This window comes from Anomalospiza imberbis, chromosome 31 (genome assembly GCF_031753505.1).
Source record: "Anomalospiza imberbis isolate Cuckoo-Finch-1a 21T00152 chromosome 31, ASM3175350v1, whole genome shotgun sequence".
Lineage (NCBI taxonomy): Eukaryota > Metazoa > Chordata > Aves > Passeriformes > Viduidae > Anomalospiza > Anomalospiza imberbis.
The window spans coordinates 1927339-1954514 of NC_089711.1; the positions used below are offsets into that span (position 1 = coordinate 1927339).

The 27176-nt window shown below is 47.3% G+C and overlaps 1 long non-coding RNA gene across 1 annotated transcript; it reads left to right on the forward strand.

Moving 5' to 3' along the window:
* The first annotated feature begins 850 nt into the window (after positions 1 to 850).
* On the forward strand, positions 851 to 2461 carry LOC137463882 (uncharacterized). Its single transcript, XR_010993994.1, has 2 exons — positions 851 to 960; positions 2274 to 2461. It is a non-coding gene; the product is annotated as an uncharacterized lncRNA (long non-coding RNA).
* The last annotated feature ends 24715 nt before the right edge of the window (positions 2462 to 27176 follow it).

Below are 27176 nucleotides of genomic sequence, written 5' to 3' on the forward strand. Positions count from 1 at the left end.
AGAAAGAAAAGCAGTTCTGTTTGCAGAGACAAATGCCAGCATCCTGTGGTGCTTCATGGGATGATGAAAACATGCCCGTTACAGGTCCAGGCTGTGCTCTGCCATGGCAATGTAGCTGGGTGAAACAAGAGGGCAGCAGGTGTCCTCCTGAGGGTGGAAAAATATGGACTTGCTCATGGAGATGATGTTCTCCAGGTCCTACTCAAAAGAAAAGGAAGACAGAAAGGAAAAACCTGGCCTCTCCATGTATTTCAAATGGTGAAAACTGAGAGTTCTGGCATAGTGTACCTTGATTCTCAAAGCTGCGTTAAAGACCAAAAAACCTGGATCTCTGGTGCAGGGAGAGGTTTTCATAGCGTCCATTTCCTCCATGCTTGCAGCACTTTGGCATTTACTTACATCCAAAATTCTACAGCCCAAATGGACCACACCTGTTTAATCTTGTTGCCTCTTACATGACAGCTGCTTTGTTCTTCACATCAAACAAAAGTCCTGGAAAACTGGTGCATGATTTTCTTTTCAGCTTTGCTTTAGCTTTGCACTACCAGTTTTACATCTGTAGTCTGCCTTTAGGTGTAGTGAATATTGACGTTTTAAATGTCTGCCCGTAGGCAGCCAGCCTGGATACAAATGAGAATTCTTTCAGTCTGAAGGAACATTTCTTCAAAGACATTCAGGTTGATTGGCCTGGCTACAGTGAAAGAGATAGAAAGACATTGGAGGTGACCCTTTTTCAGTAAGTTCAGTCAGGACAACAGCCATTTCAAAAAAACTTTCTGGGAAATTAAGGTCTGTTTTCGCTGTGAGGAAAGAGCGATGACTGCTGATATTTTTGCCTTGTAACCTGAAATGTTGGACCATCCTTACAGAAAAACAGCTCCATCTCCAAATGCCACCAGCACCAGCCAGTCACCGTCTCTGGGACCTTCTGAAAGAAATACTCCACCAAGAACGGCTCAGGTATTTTGTGAATTTTTAAACATTCTGTACCCTAGATGATGTTTTATCCCACTTGCTCTTGGTGTCCAAGCTGTGATATGAAGCAGTAGTGTTGTCTTTATATCATATAAACCCGAAGTGTGTACTTCTAATGGGATTCCTGTATACTTTTCAAGATGCTTACAATGTCAAAGCCTGCAACAAGCTTGCACACATGACTTGTTTCTTATGGTGCATAGGAAACTCTGCTAAGGACAAGATGTGGACATGTTTTTGGTACCTAGCTGTGTCTGTGCAGGGTTCTTGACGATATGGCAGCTCTAGTACCTAAATCATGCACAGTAATGCCAGTGCTACTGTTTGAAGAGAAATCTTAGGGAAGTCTAGCATAAGGACAAATTCCAGTACTGAGGCATTTGTAGGAAACTTGTTTTTCTGTCCTAAGCAGCATTTAGGCTCCCATTTTGATTCAGGCTATCCCATGTGTGAGGAGGGGACTCTGATTCATCAGGGAATACCCTGGACTTGTCAGGCTTAAAATCAAGAGATGTCCAGTACAAGAGGGCAAGGAAAAAGGTTTGAAAGAATCTTGGAAAACACTGCATGAAAGGTATATTTTCTATGCCTTAAAAGAATTCTCTTTAAACAGGAGGGAGGACACAGCTCTGGTTTTCCCTAGCTCTTTTCCCAGCCCGAGCAGGAAATGCTGCAGTGCCCAGCATCCTCTTATGTCCTACCTCCATGCCCACAGCATTTCTGTCAGCAGGCTGGCACAGAGCCGTGTCTGGCAGTCCTGCTCTGAGCTGCTGATGTGCACGGGTGGGAGCAGCGTGTGCTTGGTAGGGAAGAGGCTGTGACCCAGGGTTTCCTCTGGAGAACAGCAGGAGTGAGACCTGCAGCCAGGCTGGGGCTTCTCTCTGTTGTTGTTATCATCTCTGCACTGGACACGCTGTGATCAGCACCTCACCGGCGGCTTCTTGGGGCTGCTTTAGTGAATCGTGTGGGTGTGTGACAGCAAGAGTTGAGTGTGTTCCTGGTGTGTCTAAGCAGAAATAGGGAGCAAGATAAAGCCAACCTGAGCTCCTCATTTTTGGGAAGCCTTTGATAGAGGTGCTGAAGGGAATGTCTTTCTCCCAAAACCATTTAGCTACAGAGTTGGAGGAGGACTCGCTGAATACTCAGGTGAGAAAGTAGGAATGAAATAGCGAACATATTTAGCTGCAGCACCTCCTTGTATGACAGGCCGTTTTAGGTAAGAAAGGTGTGTGTTCAACCATTGCCAGGTCAGAAATGCTGCTTTTTCAGAGCAAAACTAATTGGGATCATCTTTGCAGAAACAGCCTCTGGCTTCTGCCTTTATCAGTCCTGTGATGACCAAGAAGCAGAGGATTGACCAAGAGCCCAGTGATATCCAGCCAGCAGCTGGTGGCCGCTCTCCTTCTTCCTTGGACCTGCCTTCCACATCCTGCTCACCTTTGAACCTGTCTCCAAGTGTCAGCTCCATTTCCACCTCCACCCATGAGCTACAAGAGAAAGATAAAATTGAGACTCCCTCGGGAATCCCAGTGCCTGTCAGGGTGCAGGGGAAGACTCCCAACTGCAAAGGTGAGAAAACAGAGTTAGACAGAGTGAAAAAACTCCATCCTTTGGAATTCGCTTGCCACGAGCAAAGCCAAAGAGATGAGCAGAGAGTGCAGGACCAAAGCAGAAAAGGAGTCACATGGTCCAAGTGCAAAGGGTATTAAAGTGATGGACCACTTTTAGATATGCTTCCATTTCATTTTTTACTGGATATCTGTATGGTTTTTTAGACATATCTAACCTCCCCTCCACCGGCACCTCCAAGTCCTCCCCACCTTCATCCCCAAGCCTGTCTTGGTGCCAGGGAATGCCCCAACGCCAAAGATGCAGCACTTTGCACTTGGCCTTGTTGAATCTGATGAGGTTGCAAGGGCCCCACTTCCTGGTCCTTCCGGATGGCATCCCATGCCTCTGGGTTTGGCAAACCTGCTGAGAGTGCACTTAATCCCACTGTCCATGTCATTCTAGATATAGCTCAATGCTTGAGCTTACAAACTGGGGAAATCATATAAAAGCATCATGCATAAAAATAATTTTTCATAAAAACTTCCCATCCAGTATCACTCCTTTGCCAGCTTTTAATGACGGTTTCTTTTTAATGCTTTACTGTTTGGATTCTTGGAGATCTGTAAATGCCGAACAAATAGAGGCTTAAAAGTCGTGGTAAATCCTTTTGAATCAACTTCCTTGCCTTCTCCAAACCTCCAATTTGAACTATTTGTTTCTGGTTTTCCCTCACTTTAGGAGGAAAAGCGGAGGTCAGAGGAGCCCAGCAAAGCAATTCAGGTCCAGTGCCTGAGAAGAAGAGGATGATGCCTGTGAGACTTGCAGACATCGACTGGAGCGGTTGCGCTGCTGTTTACGGCCGACCCTACAGGGACAGGGTGATTCATTTACTTGCTCTGAGGGATTACAAGGAGCCAGAGTTAATTGCTCGGCGGCAGAGAGATGGAGTCAGGCAAAAGGACAAGGATTCCCTTGGCAAAAACCTTCAGGAGGTGAGATCGTGGAGCTTGTGCCAGCACCTCTTCCATTATGCTATTCTGCTGTTCATCATTTTACTGCTTCCTCACCTGTTTAAATTAGAGACTTTTCCGATACTCCTTTGAGTTAAGTTCCACTGGGATTTCCTTCTCATAGGCTTTCATACAATGCACACCCATTGAAAGATGCAGTAGATCCTTCCTTCCTTTCTAAATATTCCCCATCCACAGAGGCTTGTGCTGAATAATGCAAGCATTAATATATCAAATAGGAATATTTCCTCTTTAGCTAGGGAAAAGCATTTTGGAACCTAGTCAAAGGACTCAAATTCAACATGGATACACTTTCAGTTGATCCTACAGTGGCTTTAAGGAACTGATTCCCTGAACCTGTGAAGTTTGTTGCTGTGTTTGCCCAGGGCAGTGGCAGGGATTTTTTCACCCTGAAGACATTCACAATATAATGAGAGCCATGTTTTGCCATCCCAACTGAAGTAGCCCATTTAGATTTCTGTAGTTTGCATAGAGGTGTAATGAACATTTGTTCTCTGAAATGTCTGCCTGTAGATTGCAGACCTGAATGGAAAGGATAATTCCTTCAGTCTGAAGGAGCATCTGTTTCAAGCCCTTCAGACTGATTGGCCTGGCTACAGCAAAATCGATCAAGCGAATTTGAAGTTAATACTTTCTAGGTAAGTTCAGTCTTCTGGGGAAGGAAAAGAGCCTTTTCAGAAGAAAGGTCTGGGAAATGAAGCCTAGGTTCTTAGAATATGCTGAGATAGCAGGGACCTGCCAGGACCCTGGCCCTGCACAGGACACCACAAGAATCACACCAGGTGCCCAAGAGTGCTGTCCAAACACTTCCTGAAGCCTTGCTGCAGTGGCCACTGGCCTGGGGAGCCTGTTGCAGTGCTCAAGCACCCTCTGGGGCACAAATGTTTTCCTGATATCCTGCCTAAAGCTCCCTCAACTCAGCCTCATGCTGCTTCCTTGAGTCCTGGCACTGAAGGTCTGCAAGGAAAGGACTATGGCAGTTGATATTTTGGCCTTGTAACTTGAAGTATCGGACCATCCTTACAGAAAAACAGCTCCATCTCAGAACCCCACCAGCAGCAGCCAAGCAACATCTCCTGGGCCTTCTGAGAGAGATGCTCCAGCAAGACCTGCTCAGGTATTTTGTGCATTTTTAACATTCTGTACTCTGTATTAAGTTTCAGCAGACTTGCTGGTGGTATAAAAGCTGTGGTGTGAATGTGCAGGACCAGGTCTAAGTGTGTTTTGCCTCAGACTTTCTGAGTGCTGTGACAGGAAGGCTGTCATGAGAGGATCCTGCAGGGGTGGAGCAGCACTGTCCTGAGCCAAATTTCTGCTCTGCGTGAAGACTTGAGCTCAGTCCCCACCCTCAACTCATTCCCTGGAGAAGGCCTCAAAGGGCTGGCTCTGCAGGAAAAATCTCCTGTCCATAAGAGGCTGCACCAGGGCGGGGCAGATGGGGCCCTCTCGCTCTCTTGTCCCTGTCTCTCTGTCACTCTCATTGCTGACTCCAGCTCTGCACTATCCACGTGGCTGCACCAACACAGGATTTGCAGAATGGTGATATTCCCTCAGTCCTTCCTCTGCCTCTATTTCTCTCCTCCCTCACTCTGCCAGGGCACACACGGCTGTCCTGTTCTACTCCATCCTCAGTTGGGAAGTTTGCTGGGGGTGTGGGGAGCTTGTGGCTATGTGTTGTGGCTTGTGAGTCAGCAGCTTTGAGAAGGTCCTTGGGAGGAGCTGAAAGATGATTGAAGGGCACTGAGCAACAGTGAGGGCTTGTTGGTGACCTCTTGTGAAACTCTCTTGTACAAATTTAAGGGCTTGTTAGCCAACAGCTTTTGAGTCTGCACAGCAGGTAGCCTGCTGCATTTAAGACAACTGCACCTAAAAGCACAAGAGTTTCTTGACATGTGGCTGCTGTCTTTGTTAATCTTGATGAGCATTCACAACCAACCATCACACCCTGTACTCCTGGGTTCTAATAGTGAAGCACTAATCTCATTTTTAACACATGAGACTCTAAAACAGCCAGGTGCCTCTTCAGTAAATCATGTGGGTGTTTGACAGCAAAAGCTGAGTCTTTTCCTGGTGTGTGCAAGCAGAAATTGGGACCTAGATAAAACTTACTGGACCTCCCCTTTGGGGGAGGCTTTGCTGGAGCTGCTGAAGGGAGTGTCTACCTCCCAAAGCCTTTCAGCAGTAGACTTGGAGAAGGACTTGCTATGTGCTAAGATGAGAAACTAGGAATGCAATAGAGCCGATATTTACCTGGAGATCTTCCATGTTTGACAGCTATTTTTATTTAAAAAACATGTGTTTTCAACCTTTGCCAGTTCACAAATCCTGCTTTTTTAGAACGGGAGCAAAACCTGATCCGAGTCAGAGATCAATGAATTGTTTTTTTATTGTTGTAAAAACGGCCTTGGGCTTCTGGCTTGACCAGTCCTGTGATGAGCAAGAAGCAGAGGACTGAGCAGTAGCTCAGTTACCTCCAGCCAGCACCTGGTGGCCAATCTTCTTCCTGGGTGCTGGCTTTGACATCCCATTCTACTTCCTGCCTGTCTCCAAATGTCGGCTCCATTTCCCCTGCACCCTTTAGGTTCAAGAAAGACACAAATTTCTGAGTTCTACAATGACAGCACTCATGTGCTGAAGACTACCATGTCAAAAAAGATGTGAAGAGAATTTGGGAGGCTGAAGCACTAGTGTCCCTTGGATCTCAATGAAGGTATCAATGTGCAGCTTTTCCTAACTCCAGTGTGGATAATGATGGAGTAAAGATTTGATGATTAAGAGAAGCCTCTGCATGAATTAAGGGGCAAGAAAGACCATATGCCAGAGTCAATAGCACAGACATTATTTAATAGTAAATGTGAACTGGGGAGATAGAAAGCTAAAGGAGGAGATGGGCCAGGTGGGGAGAAGTGCTGAGATGAACACCGAGGAGGGTTGGGCCCGGACGGGCCCTCCCTTCCTGCAGTGCAGTTGCACAGGCTCAGCTGCAGCAGTGGTGCTGCATCCCCTCATCATATTTGCAGGGCAGGAGGGGAGGGAGAAGTGTGTGTGCGCTGGAAATTGCTGCAACCTTGTATTGGAGCAGTGGCCCCTTAGTTCCATGCGGTTCTGTTGTGTCACAAGGGAAATCTTCCTTTCTTCATATCACAATCGCTCCTTGGCTCCATGCGGCCTTACCTGTTGGTTTAATCATCTTCCATCATGTCACAATAACTACTTGGTCTGAAAAAGCTGCACTGTGTCGCAATGGATCCTTGGCTCCATGTGTCTTTTCTCATGGGTTCAATCATCTTCCATCATGTCACAAAGGGTTCCTCTGTTTATCGACGTGGCCCCTTCCTTCCATGCAGTTCTGTATTCCACATTGGAATCCTTGGTTTCTTCGTGTCACAATGGCTTCTTTGATCCGTGCGGCCTTACATGTGGGTGCAATAATCTTCCATCATGTCCCAATTATCTCCTTGGTTTCAAAAAGCTCCACAGTGTCACAGTGGCTCCTTGACACTATGTGGCCTTTCCAGTGAGTTCTATCATCTTATATCATGCCACAACGAACTCCTTGGTCTGAAGAAGCACCACGGTGCACAGGTGGCCCATTGGTTCCATGCGGTTCTGTTGTATCACAATGGCATCCTCGCTTCCTTCGTGTCACAATAGCTCCTTGGGACCATATGCCCTTACCTGTGAGTTTGATCATCTTCCATCATGTCACAATGGTCTCCTTTGTATGAAAAAGTTCCAATGTGTCACAGTGGCCCCTTGTTTCAATGTGGCTCTGTTAGGCCACAATGGAAACCTTGGTTTCTTCGTGTCACAATGCCTGTTGGCTCCATGTGACCTTACCTGTTGGTCCAATCATCTTCCACCATGTCACAATGGTCTCCTTGGTGTGAAAAAGCACCACTGTGTCACAGTAGCCCCGTAGTTCCATGCGGTTCTGTCATATCACAATGGCATCATTGCTTCCTTCGTTTCAGAATGGCTTCATGGCACCATATTGCCTTACCTGTGAGTTTGATCATCTTCCATCATGTCACAATGGCCTCCTTCATCTGAAAAAGCTCCACTGTTTCACAGTGGCTCCTTGGTTCCATGTGGTAATGTTATACACCACTGGAATCCTTGCTTTCTTCATGTCACAACGCCTCCCCGGCTCCATGTGGCCTTACGCATGGGTTCATTCATTTCCATCATATCACAATGGCCTCCTTGGCTTCAAAATCTCCACTGTGTCACAGTGGCCTCTTGGTTCCATGCAGCCTTACCTGTTGGTTCAATCATCTTACATCATGTCACAATAAGTCCCTGGTCTGAAAAAGCTCCACTGTGTCACAATGGATCCTTGGCTCCATGTGGTTCTGTTAGGCACCACTGAAATCCTTGCTTTCTTCATGTCACAATGCCTCCTTGGCTCCATGCGGCCTTACCTCTGGGTTCAATCATCTTCCATCATGTCTTAATAATCTCCTTGGATTGAAAAAGCTTTACAGTGTAACCATGGCTCCCCCATTCCATGTGTCCTTACCTGTTAGTTCAATCCTCTTCCATCATGTCAAAATGGTCTCCTTGGTTTCAAAAAGCTCTATTGTGTCACAATGGCGCTTCCGCTCCATGCGGCCTTGCCTCTGGGTTCAATCATCTTTCATCATGTCGCAATAATCTCCGTGGTTTGAAAAAGCTCCACAATGTCACCATGGCTCCTTCATTCCCTGTGGCCTCACCTGTTGGTTCATTCATCTTCCATCATGTCACAATGGTCTCCTTGGCTTCAAAAAGCTCCACTGTGTCACAATGGGCCTTGATTCCGTGCAGCTCTCTAATGCCACAATGGAATCCTTGCTTGCTTCATGTCACAATGGCTCCTTGGCTCCATGCAGCCTTACCTGTTGGTTCATTTATTCCATCATGTCACAATAACTGTTGGTCTGAAAAAGCTCCACTGTGTCACAGTGGCCCCTTGTTTCCATGCACCATGCGGTTCTGTCGTGTCACAATGGAGTCCTTGCATTCTTCATGTCAAAACGACTCCTTGGCTCTATGTGGCCTTATCTGTGAGTTCAATCATCTTCCATCATGTCACAATGGTCTCCTTAGTCCACAGTGGCTCTTTGGTTCCATGTGGTTCATTTAGGCCGCAACAGAATCCTGGCTTTCGTCAGGTCACAATGCCTCCTTAGATCCATGTGGCTTTACCTGTGTGTTCAGTCATCTTCCATCATGTCACAATAACTCCTTGGTCTGAAAAAGCCCCACTGTGTCACAGTGGCCCCTTGGTTCCATGCGCCATGCGGTTCTGTCGAGTCAGAATGGAGTCCTTGCATTCTTCATGTCAAAACGACTGCTTGGCTCCCTGTGGCCTTACCTGTGAGTTCCATCATCTTCCATCATGTCACAAGGGACTCCTTGGTCTGAAAAAGCTCCACTGTATCACAGTGGCCCCTTAGATCCATGCGGTTCTGTCGTATCACAATGGCATCCTTGCTTTCTTCGTGTCACAATGCCTCCTTGGCAATATATGGCCTTTTCTGTGAGTTTGATCATCTTCCATCATGTCACAATGTTCTCCTTGGCATGAAAAACCTCCACTCTAGTCGCAGTGGCCCATTGGCTCCATGTGGTTCTGTTAGGCCACAGTGGAATCCTTGCTTTCTTTATGTCAAAATGCCACCCGGGATCCATGTGGCCTCGCCTCTGAGTTGAGTCATCTTCCATCATGTCATAACATTCTCCTTGGATTGCAAACCTCTACAGTGTCACCATGGCGCCTCCATTTCATGTGGCCTTACGTGCAGGTTTAACACTCTTCCATCATGTCTCAGTGGTCTCCTTGGCCTGAAAAAGCTCCAATGTGTCACTGTGGCCCATTGGTTCCATGCACCATGGGGTTCTGTTGTGTCACAATGGAGTCCTTGCTTTCTTCATGTCAAAACGAATCCTTGGCTCCATGTGGCCTCACTTCTGAGTTCAATCATCTTCCATCATGTCACAATGGACTCCTTGGTCTGAAAAACCTCCGCTGTGTCACAGTGGCTCCTTGGTTCCATGTGGTTCAGTTGGGCCACAGTGGAATCCTGACTTTCTTCACATCACAATGCCTCCCTCGCTCCATGTGAACTTACCTCTGAGTTCAATCATCTTCCATCATGTCACAATAATCTCCTTGGTTTGAGAAAGCTACAGAGTGTCACCATGGCTCCATGATTCAATGTGGCCTTACCTGTTGTTTCAATCATCTTCCACCATGTCACAATGGTGTCCTTGGTTTCAAAAAGCACCACTGTATCACAGTGGCCCCTTGGTTCCATGCGGTTCTCTCATGTCACAAGGGAAACCGAGGGTTCATCATGTCACAATGGCTTCTGGGTACCATATGGCCTTACCTGTGAGTTTGATCATCTTCCATCATGTCACAATGGTCTCCTTGGTCTGAAAAAGCTCCACTGTGTCGCAGTGGCTCCTTGGTTCCATGTGGTTCAGTTAGGCCACAATGGAATCCTTACTTTCTTAATGTCACAATACCTCCTTGTCTCCATGTGGCCTTTAACTCTGGATTCAACCATCTTCCATCACGTCACTAAATCTCCTTGGTTTGAAAAAGCTCTACAGTGCCACCATGGCTCCTTCATTCCATGGGACCTTACCTGTTGGTTCAATAATCTTCCATCATGTCACAATGGTCTCCTTGGTCTGAAAAACCTCCACTGTGTCACAACGGCCCGTTGGTTCCATGCAGTTCTCTCATGTCACAATGGAATCCTTGCGTTCTTCATGTCTCAATGCCTCCTTGGCTCCATGTAGCCTTACCTTGGAGTTCAATCATCTGCCATCATGTCATAAGAGTCTCCTGGCATTGAAAAAGCTCTACAGTGTCACCATGGCTCCTCCGTTCCATGTGTCCTTACCTGTTGGTTTAATCATCTTCCATCGTGTCACAATAACTCCTTGGTCCTAAAATGCTCTACTATGTCACATTGGCTCCTTAGCTCCTTGCGGTCGTACCTCTGCGTTCAATCATTTTCCACCATGTCACTGTGGCCCCTTGGTTCCATGCGCCATGAGGTTCTGTCGTGTCACAATGGAGTCCTTGCATTCTTCATGTCAAAACGACTCCTTGGCTCTATGTGGCCTTATCTGTGAGTTCAATCATCTTCCATCATGTCACAATGGTCTCCTTAGTCCACCGTGGCTCCTTGGTTTCATGTGGTTCAGTTAGGCCACAACGGAATCCTTGCTTTCTTCATTTCACAATGCCTCCTTGGCTCCATGTGGCCTAACCACCGAGTTCAATCATCTTCCATCATGTGATAATAGTCTCCTTGGATTGCAAAGTTCTACAGTGCCACCATGGCTCCTCCATTTCATGTGGCCTTACTTGTAGGTTTAATCATCTTCCATTGTGTCTCAATGGTCTCCTTGGTCTGAAAATGCTCCACTGTGTCGCAATGGATCCTTGGCTCCATGTGTCCTTTCTCTTGGGTTCAATCATCTTCCATCATGTCACAAAGGGTCCCATGGTTTATTGCCGTGGCCCCTTGGTTCCATGTGGTTCTGTATTCCACAATGGAATCCTTGCTTTCTTCATGTCACAATGCCTCCTTGTCTCCACGTGGCCTTACCTCAGAGTTCAATCATCTTCCCTCATGTCATAATAATCTCTTTGGATTGCAAAAGCTCTACAGTGTCACCATGGCTCGTCCGTTCCTTGTGGCCTTACCTGTTGGTTCAATCCCATTCCATCATGTCACAATGGTCCCCTTGGTTTCCAAAAGCTCCACTGTGTCGCAATGGCTCCTTAGCTCCATGCGGTCCTACCTCTGCGTTCAATCATTTTTCACCATGTCACAATAACTCCTTGCTATGAAAAAGCTCTACTCTGTCACAATGGATCCTTTTCTTCATTTGTCCTTTCTCCTGAGTTCAATCATCTTCCATCATGCCACAATGGTGTCCTGAGTTTGAAAAAGCTCCTCTGTGTCAAAGTGGCCCCTTGGTTCCGTGAGGTTCATTTACGCCACAATGGAATCCCTGCTTTCTTCATGTCACGCTTGTTCCTTGGCTTATGTTGGCCTTATCCTTTGGTATGGACATCTTCAATCATCTCACAATTATCTCCTTGTTTTAAAAAAACTCTACTGTGTCGCAATGGATCCTCAGCTCCATGTGGCCTTACGCATGCGTTCATTCATCTTCCATCATGCCACAATCGTCTTCTTGGTCTGAAAAACCTCCACTGTGTCAAAGTGTCTCCTTAGTTCCACATGGTTCTGTTAGGCCACAATGGAATCCATTCTTTCTTCATGTCACAATGCCTCCTTGGCTTCATGTGGCCTGACCTCCGAATTCAATCATCTTCCATCATGTCATAATAGTCTCCTTGGATTGAAAAAGCTCTACAGTGTCACCATGGCTCCTCCGTTCCATGTGGCCTTACCTGTAGGTTCAATCATCTTCCATCATGTCACAAAGGGTTCCTCAGTTTATCGCCATGGCCCCTTGCTTCCATGCAGTTCTGTATTCCACAATGGCATCCTTGCTTTCTTCCTGTCACAATGGCTTCTTGGATTTCTGCGGCCTTACATGTGGGTGCAATAATCTTCCATTATGTCACCATGGACTCCTTGGTTTGAAAAAGCTCCACAGTGTCACAGTGGCTCCTTGATTCCATGTAGCCTTACCTGTGGGTTCAATCATCTTCCATCATGTTACAATGGTCTCCTTGGTCTGAAAAAGCACCTGTCATCGTTTGACACTGGGAAAATTCCAGCGCCCCCCATGAAATTACACCTTCCTAAATAATTGCTGTGAGATATGATCAGGAACAGAGCAGAGCAGGCCCAAACTTGATAACTAGGTAGAAAACTTTATTAAACTACTACTACTTTGAAAACTACAAACAATAAATCCTGGATGAAGACCTCCCTGAACACCCCTCCTCCTCTCACCTAATTTCCAAACAAACCCATGATGAGACACCACCCAGGATCCTGACCAAGTTGCCACCCTTCAGATATTCAAATACTCAATCTTTCAAGGGAGACGGGAGTCTCTCCTGTGCCACAGACCCCCCAGGAAACACAATTGCCACCCCTGTGTTTCCATGTCACACATGGCAACCGCCCGGAGAACAGCTGCCATGGTGACACTCTCCTTTCCATGTCACAGTGCTCTCACCACCATGCATGGACAGACTGCTCATAGGGCTCTTTTAAGGATGCTTTGCCAAGGACCAAGAAAAATAACAGTTCAGTTTCTCATCTCGGGACTACAGTCCCCCCCCCCCCTATTTTCCCCTGTGGAAGAGGGTGCAAGAACAGAGATCTTCTTCTCTTCTTCTTCTCTGAAGACTGAGGGCCTCTCCACACCCTCTTCAACTTTCCTCTCTTCTCTGCATTCTTCTGTTGGTAGTCACTGAAACAGGTCTCTTGGCCTACCAATGCATCCCACTAAGTACAGCCTCTGTCAGGAGAATTTGGTTCAGTCTATGGCTAACAAGAAAAGTCCAGCCACAAGCCATTCCATCATCTCCTTACAACTCAAAAATTTCCTCTTCCATCATCTTGGATCCCAGACTGTCTCTCTTCTACTTCAAATCAAGGAGGAGTAATATTTTACAAAGCTTTCATTTCTCAGGAAAGGGTTAAAAGTTCAGACTCCCTGGACGGCCGAAATCTCTGCCCAGCAGCTGATTCCCAAGGCCAAGGCTGGGCGCCTTCCCCCCCCGCCCCCCCCCCCCCGCCTTCTCCTCCGCGCCAGCAAAGTTACAGGTGCCGTCCAGACTCTCTGTCTCTTCCCTCTAGGGGGGAATGACAAAGACATCTCCACTTCTCTCCACCCTTCAATCCACAGGAGCTGGCTCGGTTCCAGTCCTTCTACCCCTCAGCTCACCTCGACCAGGCCTCATGGCTTCCCCTCCGCCACTCAGCCCCATGGCTGGGCTGGGGAGATCTGCACTGCACCCTGACAGGAACCAAAGAGAGCGAGCTCTTGGGAGTTCCTCCTTTAACACCCTGTGTTCTCAGAGGCGTATCCCTATCTTCAATGGTCACTTCAGGTGCCAATATCCAAACTTGACCACTGATTGGTTTGACCCAACTTCCTGAAAAAATCACTTCCATGTCAAACCACGACACATGATGGAAGATGATTGAACCAACAGGTAAGGCCGCATGGAGACAAGGACGCATTGTGACATGAAGAAAGCAAGGTTTCCGTTGTGACACAACAAGACCGCATGGAACTAAGGGGCCACTGTGACACAGTGGAGCTTTTTGAAACCAAGGAGACCATTGTGACATGATGGAAGATGATCAAACTCACAGGTAAAGCAATATGGGGCCCAGGAGCCATTGTGACATGAAGAAATCAAGGATTCCATTGTGATATGACAGAACCACATGGAACTAAGGGGCCACTGTGACTCAGTTGAGCATTTTCAAACCAAGGAGACCATTGTCACATGATGGAAGATGAATGAACCCATGCGTAAGGCCACATGGAATGAAGGAGACATGGTGACACTGTAGAGCTTTTTCTGACCAAGGAGATTATTGTGACATGATGGAAGATGATTGAACGCAGAGGTAAGGCCACATGGAACAAAGGAGGCATTGCGACACAGAGAAGCTTTTTCAAACCAAGGAGAATATTGTGACATGATGGAGGATGATTGAAGGCAGAGGTAAGGCCACATGGAGCCGAGGAGTCGTTTTGACACGAAGAAAGCATAGACTCCATTGTGACACGACAGAACCGCATGGCACAGGGAACCAAAGAGCCACTATGACACAGTGGAGCTTTTTCAGACCAAGGAATTATTGTGACATGATGGAAGATGATTAAACCAACAGGTAATACCACATGGAGCCATGGAGCCATTGTGAAATGAAGAGAGCAAGGATTCCACTGTGGCCTAACAGAACCACATGGAACCAGTGGGCCACAGTGACACATTTGAGCTTTTTCAGGCCAAGAAGACCATTGTGACATGATGCAAGATGATCAAACTCACAGGAAAGGCCATATGGTGCCAAGGATCCGGTGTGACACAAAGAAATCAGGGATTCCAGTGTGATACGACAGAACCGCATGGATCAATGGGACACCTGTGCACTGTGGAGCTTTTTGAAACCATAGAGACCATTTTGACATGATGGAAGATGATTGAACCAAATGGTAAGGCCACATGGAGTCAAAGAGCCACTGTGACACAGTGGAGCTTTTTCAAACAAAGGAGTCCATTGTGACATGATGGAAGATGATTAAATCACCGGGTCAGGACAAATGGAGCCAAGGAGCCATTATGACACAAAGAAAGCAAGGATTCCATTGTAAAACAATAGAATCGCTGGAACTAAGGAGCCACTGCGACACAGTGGAGCTTTTTCAGACAAACGAATTATTGTGACATGATGGAAGATGATTATACTAACACGTAAGACTGCATGGAGCCAAGGAGCCATTGTGAAATGAAGAAAGCAAGGTCGCCATTGTGACACAACAGAACCGCATGGAACCCATGGGCCACTGTGACAAAGTGGTGACTTTTGAAACCAAGGAGACCATTGTGACATGGTGGAAGATGATTGAACCAACAGGTAAGGCCACCTGGAATCATGGCGCCATGGTGACACTCTGTAGCTTTCTCAAACCAAGGAGATTATTGTGACATGATGGAAGATGACTGAACCCAGAGGTAAGGCTAAATGGAGCCAAGGAGCCATTGGAAAAAGGAGAAAGCAAGGTTTCCATTGTGACACGACGGAACCGCATGGAACCAAGGAGCCACTTTGACACAGTGCAGGTTTTCAGACGAATGCGATTATTGTGACATGATGGAAGGTAATTGAACTCACAGGCAAGGCCACATGGAGCCAAGGAGTCATTTTGACATAAAGAAAGCAAGGACTCCATTGTGACACAACAGAAACACATGGCGCATGGAACCCAAAGGCCACTGTGACACAATGGAGCTTTTTCAGACCAAGGAGACCATTGTGACATGTTGGAAGATGATTGAACCTACAGGTTAGGCTACATGGAATCATGGCGCCATGGTGACACTCTGTAGCTTTCTCAAACCAAGGAGATGATTGTGACATGATAGAAGATGATTGAACTCAGAGGTAAGGCCACATGGAGTCAAGGAGGCATTGTGACATGACGAAGGCAAGGATTCCACTGTGGCTCAACTGAACCACATGGAACCAAGGAGCCACTGTGACACAGTGGAGGTTTTTCAGACCAAGGAGACCATTGTGACATGATGGAAGATTATTGAACTCAGAGGTAAGGCCACATGGAGACAAGGAGGCATTGTGACAGGAAGAAAGCATGGATTCCATTGTGGCCTAACTGAACCACGTGGAACCAAGGGGCCGGCCACTGTGACACAGTGGAACTTTTTCAGACCAAGGAGTCCATTGTGACATGATGGAAGATTATTGAACCAACAGGTTAGGCCCCATGGAATTAAGGAGCCCTGGTGACACTGTAGAGCTATTTCAAGCCAAGGAGATTATGGTGACGTGATGGAAGATGATTGAACTCCGAGGTAAGGCCACATGGAGCCAAGGAGGCACTGTGACATGACGAAACAAGGATTCCCTTGCGGCCTAAGTGAACCTCATGAAACCAAGGAGCCACTGTGACACAGTGGGGTTTTTTCAAACTCAGGAGATGATTGTGACATGACGGAAGTGATTGAACACACAGGTAAGGCCACTTGAAGCCAAGCAGCCGTTTTCACACAAAGAAAGAAAGGATTCCATTGTGACACGACAGATCCGCATGGCGCATGGAATCAAGGGGCCACAGTTACACAGTGGAGCTTTTTGAGACCAAGGAGTTATTGTGACATGTTGGAAGATGCTGAAACCAACAGGCAAGGCCACATGGAGCCAAGGGCCATTGTGACATGAAGAAAGCACGGTTAACACTGCGACATGACAGAACTGCATGGAACCAAGGAGCCACTGTGACACATTGGAGCTTTTTCAGACCAAGGTGAACATTGTGACATGACGGAAGATAATTACACCTCCAGGTAAGACCACATGGAACGGAGGAGCCATGGTGACACTCTGTAGAGTTTTTTCAAGCCAAGGAGACTATTATGACATGATGGCAGATGATTGAACTCCGAGGTAAGGCCACATGGAGCCAAGGAGGCATTGTGACTAGAAGAAAGCAAGGATTCCACTTTGGCCCAACTGAACCACATGGAACCAAAGAGCCACTGTGACACAGTGGAGGTTTTTCAGACCAAGGAGACCATTGTGACATGATGGAAGATGATTGAACTCACAGGTAAGGCCACATGCAGCCAAGAAGTCATTTTGATATGAAGAAAGCAAGGACTCCAATGTGACACAACAGAACCACATGGCGCATGGAAGCAAGGGGCCACTGTGACACATTGGAGCTTTTTGAGACCAAGGAGTCATTGTGACATGATGGAAGAAGATTAAACCAACAGGTAAGGCCACATGGAGCCAAGGAGGCATTGTGACATGACGAAGGCAAGGATTCCACTGTGGCCTTAAAGAACCACATGGAACTCATGGACCACTGTGACACAGTGGAGCTTTTTCAGACCAAGGAGACCATTGTGACATGATGGAAGATTATTGAACCAACAGGTAAGGCCCCATGGAATTAAAGAGCCCTGGTGACACTGTAGAGCTGTTTCAAGCCAGGGAGATTATGCTGACGTGATGGATCATGATTGAACTCCGAGGCAAGGCCACATGGGGCCAAGGAGGCATTGTGACATGACGAAAGCAAGGATTCCATTGCGGCCTAAGTGAACCTCATGAAATAAGGAGCCACTGTGACACAGTGGGGTTTTTTCAAACTCTGGAGATGATTGTGACATGATGGATGTGATTGAACACACAGGTAAGGCCGCTTGAAGCCAAGCAGCCATTTTCACACAAAGAAAGCAAGGACTCCATTGTGACACGACAGATCCGCATGGCGCATGGAAGCAAGGGGCCACAGTTACACAGTGGAGCTTTTTGAGACCAAGGAGTCATTGTGACATGATGGAAGATGCTGAAACCAACAGGCAAGGCCACATGGAGCCAAGGGCCATTGTGACATGAAGAAAGCACGGTTAACACTGCGACATGACAGAACTGCATGGAACCAAGGAGCCACTGTGACACATTGGAGCTTTTTCAGACCAAGAAGAGCATTGTGACATGAAGGAAGAAAATTACACCTCCAGGTAAGACCACATGGAACGGAGGAGCCATGGTGACACTCTGTAGAGTTTTTTCAAGCCAAGGAGACTATTATGACATGATGGCAGATGATTGAACTCCGAGGTAAGGCCACATGGAGCCAAGGAGGCACTGTGACATGACGAAAGCAAGGATTCCATTGCGGCCTAATTGAACCACATGGAACCAAGGGGCCACTGTGACACATTGGAGCTTTTTCAGACCAAGGAGACCAATGTGACATGGTGGAAGATGATTGAACCAACAGGTAAGGCCACATGGAGCCAAGGAGGCATTGTGACATGACGAAGGCAAGGATTCCACTGTGGCCTGACTGAACCACATGGAACCAAGGGGCCACTGTGACACAGTGGAGTTTTTTCAAACTCAGGAGACGATTGTGACATGATGGAAGATGATTGAACTCAGAGGTAAGGCCACATTAAAATGAGGAGCCAGGGTGACACTGTAGTGCTTTGCCATCCAAGGAGACTATTATGACATGATGGCAGATGATTGAACTCAGAGGTAAGGCCACATGGAGACAAGGAGGCATTGTGAGATGAAGAAAGCAAGGATTCCAGTGGTGCCTAATAGAGCCACATCGAACCAAGGAGTCACTGTGACACAGTGGAGCTTTTTAAGGCCAAGGAGACCATTGTGACATGATGGAAGATTATTGAACACACAGGTAAAGCCACATGGAGCCAAGGAGTCGTTTTGACACGAAGAAAGCAAGGACTCCATTGCGACATAACAGAACCGCATGGCGCGTGGATCCAAGAGGCAACTGTGACACATTGGAGCTTTTCCAGACCAAGGAGACCAATGTGACATGGTGGAAGATGATTGAATCAACAGGTAAGACCACATGGAGCCAAGGGCCATTGTGACATAAAGAAGGCACGGTTAACACTGCGACATGGCCGAACTGCATGGAACCAAGGGGCCTCTGTGAAACAATGGAGCTTTTGGAAACGGAGGCATTGTAACATGAATAAAGAAAGGATTCCATTGTGGCCTAACTGAAGCACATGGAACCAAAGAGCCACTGTGACACAGTGGAGGTTTTTCTGAACAAGGAGACCATTTTGAAATGATGGAAGATTATTGAACTCACAGGTAAGGCCTCATGGAATGAAGGAGCCCTGGTGACACTGTAGTGCATTATCAAGCCAAGGAGATTATGGTGACGTGATGGAAGATGATTGAACTCGGAGGTGACGCCACATGCAGCCAAGGAGTCCTTTTAACATGACGAAAGCATGGACTCAATTGTGACACAACAGGACCGCATGGCGCATGGAACCAATGGGCCACTGTGTCACAGTGGAGGTTTTCAAACCAAGGAGTTATTGCGACATGATGGAAGATGATTAAACCAACAGGTAAGGCCACATGGAGACAAGGACTCCCATGTGACACGACGGAACCGCATGGCGCATGGAACCAAGGGGCCACTGTCGCACAGTGGAGGTTTTTCAGACCAAGGAGTTATTGTGACATGATGGAAGATGCTCAAACTCTCAGGAAAGGCCATATGGCTTCATGGATCCATTGTGACACGAAGAATGTAAGCATTCCATTTTGGAATACAGAACTACAGGGAACCAAGGAGCCACGGCGATTAACCGAGGAATCCTTTGTGACACGATGGAAGAAGATTGAACCCATAAAAAAGGACACATGGAACCAAGGAGCCACTGTGACTCGAGTGGTGGTTTTTCAGACCAAGGAGACCATTGTGACATGATGGAAGATGATTGAACTTACAGGTAAGGCCACTTGGAGCCAAGGAGTCCTTTTGACACGAAAAAAGAAAGGACTCCATTGCGACACAACAGAACCACATGGCGAATGGAACCAAGGGGCCACTGTGACACATTGGAGCTTTTTCAAACCAAGGAGACCATTGTGACATGATGGAAGAAGATTAAACCAACAGGTAAGGCCACATGGAGCCAAGGAGGCATTGTGACATGACGAAGGCAAGGATTCCACTGTGGCCTGACTGAACCACATGGAACCAAGGAGCCACTGTGACACAGTGGGGTTTTTGGAAACCAAGGAGACCATTGTGACATGGTGGAAGATGATTGAAACAACAGGTAAGGCCACATTGAATCATGGCGCCATGGTGACACTCTGTAGCTTTCTCAAACCAAGGAGATTATTGTGACATGATGGCAGATGATTGAACGCAGAGGTAAGGCCAAATGGAGCCAAGGAGGCATTGTGACATGAAGAAAGCAAGGATTCCACTGTGGCCTTAAAGAACCACATGCAGCGCATGGACCACTGTGACACAGTGGAGCTTTTTCAGACCAAGGAGACGATTGTGACAGGACGGAAGATTATTACACCTCCAGGTAAGACCACATGGAACGGAGGAGCCGTGGTGGCAATCTGTAGAGCTTTTTCAATCCAAGGAGACTATTATGACATGATGGCAGATGATTGAACTCAGAGGTAAGGCCACATGGAGACAAGGAGGCATTGTGACATGAAGAAAGCAAGGATTCCATTGTGGCCTAACTGAACCACATGGAACCAAGGGGCCGGCCACTGTGACACAGTGGAACTTTTTCAGACCAAGGAGTCCATTGTGACATGATGGAAGATTATTGAACCAACAGGCAAGGCCCCATGGAATTAAGGAGCCCTGGTGACACTGTAGAGCTATTTCAAGCCAGGGAGATTATGGTGACGTGATGGAACATGACTGAACTCCGAGGCAAGGCCACATGGAGCCAAGGAGGCATTGTGACTTGACGAAAGCAAGGATTCCACTGTGGCTCAAGAGAACCTCATGAAACCAAGGAGCCACTGTGACACAGTGGGGTTTTTTCAAACTCAGGAGATGATTGTGACATGATGGAAGTGATTGAACACACAGGTAAGGCCACTTGAAGCCAAGCAGCCGTTTTCACACCATAGAAAGCAAGGACTCCATTGTGACACGACAGATCCGCATGGTGCATGGAAGCAAGGGGCCACAGTTACACAGTGGAGCTTTTTGAGACCAAGGAGTCATTGTGAAATGATGGAAGATGCTGAAACCAACAGGCAAGGCCACATGGAGCCAAGGGCCATTGTGACATGAAGAAAGCACGGTTAACATTGCGACAGGACAGAACTGCATGGAACCAAGCAGCCACTGTGACACAATGGAGCTTTTGGAAACCAAGGAGACCATTGTGACATGGTGGAAGATGATTGAACCAACAGGTAAGGCCACATGGAATCATGGCGCCATGGTGACACTCTGGAGCTTTCTCAAACCAAGGAGATTATGGTGACATGATGGAAGATGATTGAACTCAAAGGTAAGGCCACATGGAGCCAAGGAGGCATTGTGACTATAAGAAAGCAAGGATTCCACTGTGGCCCAACAGAACCACATGGAACCAAGGAGCCACTGGGACACAGTGGAGGTTTTTCAGACCAAGGAGACCATTGTGACATGATGGAAGATGATTGAACTCACAGGTAAGGCCACATGCAGCCAAGAAGTCATTTTGATATGAAGAAAGCAAGGACTCCATTGTGACACAACTGAACCTCATGGAAGCAAGAGGCCACTGGGACACAGTGGAGGTTTTTCAGACCAAGGAGACCATTGTGACATGATGGAAGATGATTGAACTCACAGGTAAGGCCACATGAAGCCAAGAAGTCATTTTGATATGAAGAAAGCAAGGACTCCATTGTGACACAACAGAACCACATGGCGCATGGAACCAAGGAGCCACTGGGACACAGTGAAGGTTTTTCAGACCAAGGAGACCATTGTGACATGATGGAAGATGATTAAACCAACAGGTAAGGCCACATGGAGCCAAGGAGGCATTGTGACATGACGAAGGCAAGGATTCCACAGTGGCCTGACTGAACCACATGGAACCAAGGAGCCACTGGGACACAGTGGAGGTTTTTCAGACCAAGGAGACCATTGTGAAATGATGGAAGATGATTGAACTCACAGGAAAGGCCACATGGAGCCAAGGAGTCGTTTTGATATGTAGAAAGCAAGGATTCCATTGTGACACAACTGAACCACATGGAACCAAGGAGCCACTGGGACACAGTGTAGTTTTTTCAAACTCAGGAGACCATTGTGACATGATGGAAGATGATTGAACTCACAGGTAAGGCCACACTAAAATGAGGAGCTAGGGTGACACTGTAGAGATTTGCTATCCAAGGAGACTTTTATGACATGATGGCAGATGATTGAACTCAGAGGTAAGGCCACATGGAGCCAAGGAGGCATTGTGACATGAAGAAAGCAAGGATTCCAGTGGTGCCTAATAGAGCCCATCGAACCAAGGAGTGACTGTGACACAGTGGAGCTTTTTAAGGCCAAGGAGACCATTGTGACATGATGGAAGATGAGCAAACTCACAGGTAAGGCCCCATGGAATGAAGAAGCTCTGGTGACACTGTAGAGCTTTTTCAAGCCAAGGAGACTATGGTGGCGCGATGGAAGATAGTTGAACGCAGATGTAAAGGCCTCATGGAGCCAAGGAGGCATTGTAACATGACGAAAGCAAGGATTCCATTGTGGCCTGACTGAACCTCATGAAGCCAAGGAGCCACTGTGACACAGTAGGGTTTTTTCAAACTCGGGAGATGATTGTGACATGAGGGAAGTGATTGAACAAACAGGTAAGGCCACTTGAAGCCAAGCAGCCGTTTTCACACCAAGGAAAGCAAGAATTCCATTGTGACACGACAGATCCGCATGGGGCATGGAACCAAGGGGCCACAGTTACACAGTGGAGCTTTTTGAGACCAAGGAGTCATTGTGACATGATGGAAGATGCTGAAACCAACAGGCAAGGCCACATGGAGCCAAGGGCCATTGTGACATGAAGAAAGCATGGTTAACACTGTGACATGACAGAACTGCATGGAACCAAGGGGCCACTGTGACACAATGGAGCTTTTGGAAACCAAGGAGACCATTGTGACATGATGGAAGATGATTGAACCAACAGGAAAGGCCACATGGAATCATGGCGCCATGGTGACACTCTGGAGCTTTCTCAAACCAAGGAGATTTTTGTGACATGATGGAAGGGGATTGAACTCCGAGGTAAGGCCACATGGAGCCAAGGAGGCATTGTGACATGAAGAAAGCAAGGATTCCACTGTCGCCCAACTGAACCACATGGAACCAAGGAGCCACTGTGACACAGTGGAGGTTTTTCAGACCAAGGAGACCATTGTGACATGATGGAAGATGATTGAACTCACAGGTAAGGCCACATGGAGCCAAGGAGGCATTGTGACATGACGAAAGCAAGGATTCCATTGTGGCCTGACTGAACCTCATGAAGCCTAGGAGCCACTGTGACACAGTGGGGTTTTTTCAAACTCAGGAGATGATTGTGACATGATGGAAGTGATTGAACAAACAGGTAAGGCCACTTGAAGCCAAGCAGCCGTTTTCACACCAAGGAAAGCAAGGATTCCATTGTGACACGACAGATCCGCATGGGGCATGGAACCAAGGGGCCACAGTTAAACAGTGGAGATTTTGAGACCAAGGAGTTATTCTGACATGATGGAAGATGCTGAAACCAACAGGCAAGGCCACATGGAGCCAAGGGTCATTGTGACATGAAGAAAGCACGGTTAACACAGCGACATGACAGAACTGCATGGAACCAAGGGGCCACTGTGACACAATGGAGCTTTTGGAAACCAAGGAGACAATTGTGACATGGTGGAAGATGATTGAACCAACAGGTAAGGCCACATGGAATCATGGCACCATGGTGACACTCTGTAGCTTTCTCAAACCAAGGAGATTATTGTGACATGATGGAAGATGATGGAACTCAGAGGTAAGGCCGCATGGATCCCGGGTGGCATGGTGACATTAAGAAAGTCAGGATTCCACTGCGGCCTAACCGAACCACATGGAACCAAGGAGCCACTGGGACACAGTGGAGGTTTTTCAGACCAAGGAGACCATTGTGACATGATGGAAGATGATTGAACTCACAGGAAAGGCCACATGCAGCCAAGGAGTCGTTTTGATATGAAGAAAGCAAGGATTCCATTGTGACACAACTGAACCACATGGCGCATGGAACCAAGGGGCCGGCCACTGTGACACAGTGGAGCTTATTCAGACCAAGGAGTCCATTGTGACATGATGGAAGATTATTGAACCAACAGGTAAGGCCCCATGGAATGAAGGGACCCTGGTGACACTGTAGAGCTTTTTCAAGCCAAGGAGATTATGGTGACGTGATGGAAGATGATTGAACTCCGAGGTAAGGCCACATGGAACCATGGAGCCACTGTGACACAGTGGGGTTTTTTCAAACTCAGGAGACGATTGTGACATGATGGAAGATGATTGGACAAACAGGTAAGGCCACATGCAGTCAAGGAGTCGTTTTGATATGAAGAAAGCAAGGACTCCATTGTGACACAACAGAACCACATGGTGCATGGAACCACGAGGCCACTGTGACACATTGGAGGTTTTTCAGACCAAGGAGACCATTGTGACATGATGGAAGAAGATTAAACCAACAGGTAAGGCCACATGGAGCCAAGGAGGCATTGTGACATGACGAAGGCAAGGATTCCACTGTGGCCTGACTGAACCACATGGAACCAAGGGGACACTGTGACACATTGGAGCTTTTTGAGACCAAGGACACCATTGTGACATGGTGGAAGATGATTGAACCAACAGGTAAGACCACATGGAGCCAAGGGCCATTGTGACATGAAGAAGGCATGGTTAACACTGCGACATGGCCGAACTGCATGGAACCAAGGGGCCACTGTGACACAATGGAGCTTTTGGAAACCAAGGAGACCATTGCGACATGGTGGAAGATGATTGAACCTACAGGTAAGGCCACATGGAATCATGGCGCCATGGTGACACTCTGTAGCTTTCTCAAACCAAGGAGATGATTGTGACATGATAGAAGATGATTGAACTCAGAGGTAAGGCCACATGGAGACAAGGAGGCATTGTGACATGACGAAGGCAAGGATTCCACTGTGGCTCAACTGAACCACATGGAACCAAGGAGCCACAGGGACACAGTGGAGGTTTTTCAGACCAAGGAGACCATTGTGACATGATGGAAGATGATTGAACTCAGAGGTAAGGCCACATGGAGACAAGGAGGCATTGTGCAAGGAAGAAAGCATGGATTCCATTGTGGCCTAACTGAACCACGTGGAACCAAGGGGCCGGCCACTGTGACACAGTGGAACTTTTTCAGACCAAGGAGTCCATTGTGACATGATGGAAGATTATTGAACCAACAGGTTAGGCCCCATGGAGTTAAGGAGCCCTGGTGACACTGTAGAGCTATGTCAAGCCAAGGAGATTATGGTGACGTGATGGAAGATGATTGAACTCTGAGGTAAGGCCACATGGAGCCAAGGAGGCATTGTGACTAGAAGAAAGCAAGGATTCCACTGTGGCCCAACAGAACCACATGGAACCAAGGAGCCACTGTGACACAGTGGAGGTTTTTCAGACCAAGGAGACCATTGTGACATGATGGAAGATGATTGAACTCACAGGTAAGGCCACATGCAGCCAAGAAGTCATTTTGATATGAAGAAAGCAAGGACTCCATTGTGACACAACTGAACCTCATGGAAGCAAGAGGCCACTGTGACACATTGGAGCTTTTTCAGACCAAGGAGACCATTGTGACATGATGGAAGATGATTAAACCAACAGGTAAGGACACATGGAGCCAAGGAGGCATTGTGACATGACGAAGGCAAGGATTCCACTGTGGCCTGACTGAACCACATGGAACCAAGGAGCCACTGTGACACAGTGGAGTTTTTTCAAACTCAGGAGACCATTGTGACATGGTGGAAGATGATTGAACCAACAGGTAAGGCCACATGGAATCATGGCGCCATGGTGACACTCTGTAGCTTTCTCAAACCAAGGAGATTATTGTGAAATGATGGAAGATGATTGAACTCAGAGGTAAGGCCGCATGGATCCCGGGTGGCATTGTGACATTAAGAAAGTCAGGATTCCACTGCGGCCTAACACAACCACATGGAACCAAGGAGCCACTGGGACACAGTGGAGGTTTTTCAGACCAAGGAGACCATTGTGAAATGATGGAAGATGATTGAACTCACAGGAAAGGCCACATGGAGCCAAGGAGTCGTTTTGATATGTAGAAAGCAAGGATTCCATTGTGACACAACTGAACCACATGGAACCAAGGAGCCACTGTGACACAGTGGAGGTTTTTCAGACCAAGGAGACCATTGTGACATGATGGAAGATGATTGAACTCACAGGTAAGGCCACATGAAGCCAAGAAGTCATTTTGATATGAAGAAAGCAAGGACTCCATTGTGACACAACAGAACCACATGGCGCATGGAACCAAGGAGCCACTGGGACACAGTGGAGGTTTTTCAGACCAAGGAGACCATTGTGACATGATGGAAGATGATTAAACCAACAGGTAAGGCCACATGGAGCCAAGGAGGCATTGTGACATGACGAAGGCAAGGATTCCACTGTGGCCTGACTGAACCACATGGAACCAAGGAGCCACTGTGACACAGTGGAGGTTTTTCAGACCAAGGAGACCATTGTGACATGATGGAAGATGATTGAACTCACAGGTAAGGCCACATGCAGCCAAGAAGTCATTTTGATATGAAGAAAGCAAGGACTCCATTGTGACACAACTGAACCTCATGGAAGCAAGAGGCCACTGTGACACATTGGAGCTTTTTCAGACCAAGGAGACCATTGTGACATGATGGAAGATGATTAAACCAACAGGTAAGGACACATGGAGCCAAGGAGGCATTGTGACATGACGAAGGCAAGGATTCCACTGTGGCCTGACTGAACCACATGGAACCAAGGGGACACTGTGACACATTGGAGCTTTTTGAGACCAAGGACACCATTGTGACATGGTGGAAGATGATTGAACCAACAGGTAAGACCACATGGAGCCAAGGGCCATTGTGACATGAAGAAGGCATGGTTAACACTGCGACATGGCCGAACTGCATGGAACCAAGGGGCCACTGTGACACAATGGAGCTTTTGGAAACCAAGGAGACCATTGTGACATGGTGGAAGATGATTGAACCTACAGGTAAGGCCACATGGAATCATGGCGCCATGGTGACACTCTGTAGCTTTCTCAAACCAAGGAGATGATTGTGACATGATAGAAGATGATTGAACTCAGAGGTAAGGCCACATGGAGACAAGGAGGCATTGTGACATGACGAAGGCAAGGATTCCACTGTGGCTCAACTGAACCACATGGAACCAAGGAGCCACAGGGACACAGTGGAGGTTTTTCAGACCAAGGAGACCATTGTGACATGATGGAAGATGATTGAACTCAGA